Genomic DNA, 6,672 nt, shown 5'->3' on the forward strand with positions numbered 1-6,672 from the left:
GAAGGTCACTTTTTGTTGTTCAGTCGTTCAGTCGTGTCCGACTCTTCGTGACCCCATGGACCATAGCACGCCAGGCCTTCCTGTCCTGCGCTCTCTCCCGGAGTGTGCTCAGTTTCATATTCATTGCATCGGTGATGCTATCTAGCCATCTCATCCTCTGTCGTCCCCTTCTCCTTTTGCCTTCAGTACGAAAGTCACTTACCTTGCCCGAAATTTGATTCGCGGTGGGGGGGAGGTGCTCCGTCCCTCCCCCCGAAATTCTAGCCGGGAGGAGGTGCCCCATCCCTCCCCCCCAAAATTCTGGCTGGGGGGGAGGCGCCCCGTCCCTCCCCGCTGAAATTCTGGCTGGGGGGGAGGCGCCCCATCCCTCCCGCCGCGAATCCTGGCTGGCTGGGAACGCAAATGGCAGCGGCCGTAGCCACCGCCGTTTGCGTCCCTGCAATCAGCCATGATAGGCTACGTAAATGTTTACGTAGCCTATCACGGCTGAGTAAAAAAACAAAAACAAAAAACTGCACGTACGCAAATGGCGGCGGATGTCCGGTTGTTGGCGGAGCCGGCCGGCGGCTCCGCAGAATCGCTGCGGAGCACAGCCGGCCGGCCAGGATTCTGGGGGGGGGAGGAACGGAGCGCCTCCCCCCTGTCCAGGATTCCGGGGGGAGGGATGGAGCGCCTCCCCCCCCCCACCATCAGCATAATCCGCGAAAGGTAAGTGGTTTTCGTACATCCCTACAAATTTCACCAGCGCCTTGCACACAAGCTAGTGGGCCAAAGTGCCTATACTTTGGGGATGCAATGCCCTCAAGGGGCACTGGGAGAGGCCAAGTTGTCACATACATGTGTGGAAATAGGGAGACATTACAGCTCTTTGCTTTGAGAGTTTCTGTGGAAAACATCAGATTTTAACTCCACCTAGCACAAACACCTCTGAGCCACACTGTCTGAAATTTTGTAGGTGACCTACTCTCCAGGGGGGTGAACGTTCCCAAATCTCATGCCTGTATTGTAAAAACTAAAAACATTATGACCATTTGTATTTTCCAATGCAAGTCAATGGGAAAATGCCCAAAACGGGCAATACAGACCTCGCTTCAGATTTGGATCTGAGTCAAAGCGGAGGGGGTCCAAATCAATCCAAGGCAGATAGGGGTCACTTCAGAGGATCCGAAGCAGCATCCAAAGTGGATTGGGGGTCTGTGCACAGCTCTAATAAAAATCATAGTCCCTCACTGCCTCCTTGTCAGAAGGTGCTGCATTTATTTTTATTTTTTTTATTCAGTAAATTTATTAATCGTCCATCTGGCTGATCACCCAGCCACTCTGGGCGATGTACAACAATAAAAATGGTTTATACAATAAAATTCAACATTAAAAACATCACATTTCTAAAATTACCCTAGCCCACCCCAAATGCCTGCCTGAACAACCATGTTTTTAATGCATGGTGGAAGCTCCCTAGGGAGGGAGTTCCACAGAGTGGGGGCCACCACAGAGAAGGCCTTCTCCCTCATCCTCACCAGCCTAGCTGTCCTGGCTGATGGGACAGAAAGAAGGCCATCCAAGGCTCATCTTGTTGAGCAGCCTATCTGGTGTTGATGGAGGCGCTCCTTGAGATAGGCTGGGCCAGAACCATATAGGGTTTTAAAGGTCAAAACCAACACCTTGAATTTGGCCCAGAAAACAACTGGTAGCCAGTGCAACTCCTTCAGCACCAGAGTGATGTGATCTCGCCGGTGGCTGCCTTTAATCAGGCAAGCCACCGCGTTCTGCACCAGCTGAAGTTTCCAAACCGTCTTCAAGGATAACCCCACGTAGAGTGCATTACAGTAGTCTAAATGAGAGGAGACTAGGGCATGTACTACCGATGGCAGCAGATGGTCGGCAAGGAAGGGGTGCAGCCACCGTATCAGATGGAGTTGGTACAGCGCTGTCCAGCTCACAGCTGACACCTGAGCCTCCATGGACAGCTGGGAGTCTAAGATGACCTCCAAGCTGCGGACCTGCTCTTTCAAGGGTAACCATACCCCACTCAACACCAGGTCAGCCTCCCCCAACCTCCTCTTGTCTTCCACCAAAAGTACCTCAGTCTTGTCAGGGTTCAGCTTCAGCTTGTTCCTCCCCATCCAGCCACTCACCGTCTCCAGACATTTGGACAGGGATTCTATGGCCAACCTTGGTGAAGATTTGAATGAGAGGTAGAGCTGTGTGTCATCCACATACTGATGACACTGCACCCCAAACCTTCTGATGATAGCCCACAGCAGCTTCACATACATGTTAAATAGCATTGGGGAGAGAATGGACCACTGTGGCACCCCACAAGTGAGCAGCCACAGGTCCAAAACCTCCTCTCCCAGTGCTACCCTCTGGTACCTGCCAGAGAGGAAGGACCAGAATCACCATAATATGGTGTCTCTAATGCCCAACCCCTCCAGGTGGTCCAGGAGGATACCGTGGACAACGGTATCAAAGGCCACTGAGAGGTCGAGGAGAACATGGAAGGAGCATTCACCCCTATCCAGAGCTCTCCTCATATCATCCACCAAGGGGACCAAGGCTGTTTCTGTCCCATGCCCAGGCCTGAAGCCCGACTGAAATGGATCTAGATAATCGGCTTCTTCCAAGTGTGCCTTCAACTGCATTGCCACCACCCGCTCTATCACCTTGCCCCAAAAAGGCAGATTTGAGACTGGGTGAAAGTTGCTCAGAACTTGGGGATCCAAGGAGGGCTTTTTTTAAAAGCAGTCTTATCACTGCCTCCTTGAGGGTTGATGGCATCACTCCCTCCTCAAGGGAGGCGTTCACCACCGCCTTGATCCCCTCACCCAGCCTCTCTCTGCAGCTCATAATGACTCATAGGGATGTACGAAAGTCACTTACCATTTTGCAGAATCTTTCGCGAAGAGGGGGGAGGCGCTCTGTCCATCCCCCCAGAATCCTCGACGGGGGGGGAGGTGCTCCATCCCTCCCCCCAGGAATCCTCGACGCTCCGCGGGGATTCCGCAGAGCCGCCGGCTGGCTCTGCCAGCAGCCGGACATCCGGCCACTGGCTAGCTGGGACGCAAATGGTGGCTGCCATAGCCACGGCCGTTTGCGTCCCTGTATTCAGCCGTGATAGGCTACATAAAGACTTACGTAGCCTATCACGTCTGGTTTTAAAACAAAACACGTATGCAAATGGCAGCGGCTATGGCCGCCGCCATTTGCGTTCCTTATTTTTGGCCATCTTAGTCTATGTAAATATTTACGTAGACTAAGACAGCGAAAATAAGGGGGAATACAAATAGCGTAGCGGGCGCTATTTGCGTTCCCCTTTATTTTCACTGTCTTAGTCTATGTAAATATTTACGTAGACTAAGACGGCCAAAAATAAGGAATGCAAATGGCGGTGGCCGTAGCCGCCACCGTTTGCATATGCGTGTTTTTTTTTAACCCAGACATGATAGGCTACATAAGTCTTTATGTAGCCTATCATATATATATATATATATATATATATATATATATATATATATATATGCAACAGAAGCGACCAGACTGCAAATGGCGGCAGTGGCAGCCAGTTGGAAGACCAGCCGCTGCTGCCGCCGCCGCAGCCGCCGCTGGAGCTGCCGCCATCCGGAATGTCTGCCCCAGGTAAGTCTTGTCCCGGGGGGGATCTGCGGGGGGGGGGCAGGCCGTTCCGCCATGGATTTCAGGGGGCTGAATGCACTGGCGTTTGGCCTCACCGAGATCCGTGACGGAATTCTCTGACATCCCTAATAATGAGCCAAGATGCGCAAGGATCAAGTAAGCAGGTGGTTGGCCTTACAGATGAAAGGACCTTGTCCACTTCATCAGAAGGAAGAAGCTGGAACCGAACCCACAAAACCAGTGTGCCACAGTCACAGACCGCCTCCTGCTCACTAACTGTATCCACAGCACATGGAATAACACTCCTAATCTGATCAATTTTATCCTCAAAGTGCCTTGCCAAGGCCTCACAGGAGGCCTTAGAATGCTCCAATGGTTCCGGAGCAACTGGACCGACCAGGCTCCGGACCACTTGGAACAGCCTCCTGGGACAGCACTCTGCAGATGTGATAGAATGGAATGTAGTGACCATAGCTTTTGCTACCTCCAGACAGAAGAATTGTTTTACACCACTCTTGGCTGTATTCTTATAGAAAAACCCTAACTTGGAATTAGCCAAAGGCACAACAACATCTAGGTGGGCAGAAATAGAACAGTAGACCTAGGGAACTGTGATGATTCTCCCATAGAAAACAAAAAGTAGGGAAAGGCAATCTGGTGCCCTCCAGCTATTTTGGGCCACAACTTCCATCCACTCCTGCCAGCATGGCCAATGGTCAGGGATTATGGGAGTTGGGGCTGGCCCAAGACATTTTCCTGCCTAAGGCAAAGAACAAGATGGTGACCTCTCTTGTTCTATGTACAAAAGCTGTCTGGACTGTTTCTTCAACACTGGCAATGGAAAACCATCCTCAACTGCACCTGGATGTTAGCTTAGAGGCTAAGACACAGAGTAGGCTGCTTGGCACTCAGCTCTCTTCTCCAACACCTTGCTGTCACCTCCCAGCATCTGCCACCTGAGGTGACAGACTCACTCTGCATGATGGTAGGGCTGGCTGTGATGGGAGTTGTGGAGAGCACTAGGTTGTCCTATACCTGACATACAGCAAGGCAAGGTCAGGCTTCTCCTGGTAGATCAATACACAACTGGGATGCTTTGCCACAGTTTGGAGTATCATAAACCAGCACTTAGGAGCAGACAGGACCTATATGCAACCTGGCTCCTTAGTAATGGCAGTAAACTGGTCCATATATTCATTCATTTATTTATTCATTGCATTTATATCCCACCTTTCTTCCACTACGGAACTCAAGGTGGCTACATGTGGTTCCCAGGTGGTCTCTCCTCCAAGCACTGACCAGGCCCACACCTGCTTAGCTTCAGCAAGGTGGCTGCCTCATGTGCATGCAGACCATGCCCTGGGACATATACTTAAACAGACAGATACTTAAACAAAAGGACATATACTTAACCAAAGAAGAGGATTATATTTAGCTGAGACAACTTACTACATTATATTCTTAACTCTACATGACACCATTCTAATTAACTTGTATATATATATCTATATATCCTCTGGTGTAATAAATTGTGTTCCAATCCTTGGCTGCATCTACATGGTCAATAGATAGTTGTGCCCCCCCATCCCTTCCCCCACTTAGCCAGTGGGGAATTTCATTCATTTAAATGAGTCCAGATTTTACCCAAAAGGCAGTTAATTTTGCCTTTGGGAAAGAAGCAACATATAAGCCATAAGGAGAAGGAAGAGCTCAGTACAGAAATCTCTACCTGACCATAATGAGATGTTTTGTGGTTTATACCATTTCCATAATTCCTTTAGATCACTGCATAAGCAAATCTAAGATACTGGGTTATTACAAATGTCAGTCAAATTCATGTGAATGTGGAAATTGGTGGATTTGTACAGTTCTGGAAATGAATTTGTTTCTTCCTCCCCATTTTTGAGTGGGGGAAATCACCTAAACACATGCATGACTGGGTGCTGATCACCAGCTCATCCTGGAGGCCAGTTCAAACTGGAGGCTATCTCTGTGAGCTGTTCCCTCTCCATGTGATTGCAGCACTCCCTCCACTGAATAAATGAAACAGCCACTTCACCCACTGCAAGGAAGCAGCACTGAACAGTGTGCAAATGGCTGGAACATCCACCTGCCACATATTCTGGGTATCTGTGAAAGCAGAATTTGTGCATGCCCCACCCCATGGAAAGATGCATCTGCTCCCAAAAGGGGGTACAACTTTGTACATCAGAAGCACATGCAACTTTCCTCTTCATATGTAGGGATGGTGGAGAAATCTGCCACGGACTCCAATGAGTCCGTGTGACTCCCGGAGTCCGTGGCGGAACAGACTACTCCCCCCCCTGAAATCCTCCCTGGACGGACCCTACCTGCTGCTGGCCAGTCCGGGTCCGTCCACTGCTGCCGTCCATCCGCTGCCCCGGACTGCGGCTGCAAATGACATCCAACGTAGGGGATGCCATTTGCGTCCCTGCCCTTTGCCATGAGAGGCTATGTAAATATTTAAATATTTATGTAGCCTATCGCCGAAAAGAGCAGGGACACAAATGGCATCCCCTACACCAGACGTCATTTGCGGCTGCAGCCCAGCAGTGGATGGAAGTCCAGCTGTGGACGGGCCCGGCCAGCAGCTCCACGGACTCGCTGCGGAGCAGAGCCGGCCGGGCAGGATTCCGGGGGGAGGGACGGATTGCCTCCCCCCACCCCGCAGACACCTGGACTGGAACAGTAAGTGGGTTTCGTACACCCCTGTTCATATGACCTCAGGAAGCTTGGAAAGAGTATGTTTTTGTCAGTTGTGCATCTTCTACAATCACCTTCCTCATAACTTGCAGAATGTCTGCATCAGCAGATTTGTTTCCAGGAAAAGAAGGAATGCCCTATCACCCTTTGTCCTCCTATGTTTCTGTGAGTGCCTAGTCTGCCAAGTGAAACAGCAAGCAGATCTAATGAAGAGTATATGCTGTCATTTGACATGGCAGGCTAGAGTCCTACTATATTAGTACTCCACTAGGCAGATAACATGCCAAAAGCGCTAGTACGGTAGCTCGAAGGAAG

Source organism: Heloderma suspectum, chromosome 2 (assembly GCF_057233095.1).
Source record: "Heloderma suspectum isolate Gila_16-S chromosome 2, 16-S_ref, whole genome shotgun sequence".
Taxonomy (NCBI): Eukaryota; Metazoa; Chordata; class Lepidosauria; order Squamata; family Helodermatidae; genus Heloderma; species Heloderma suspectum.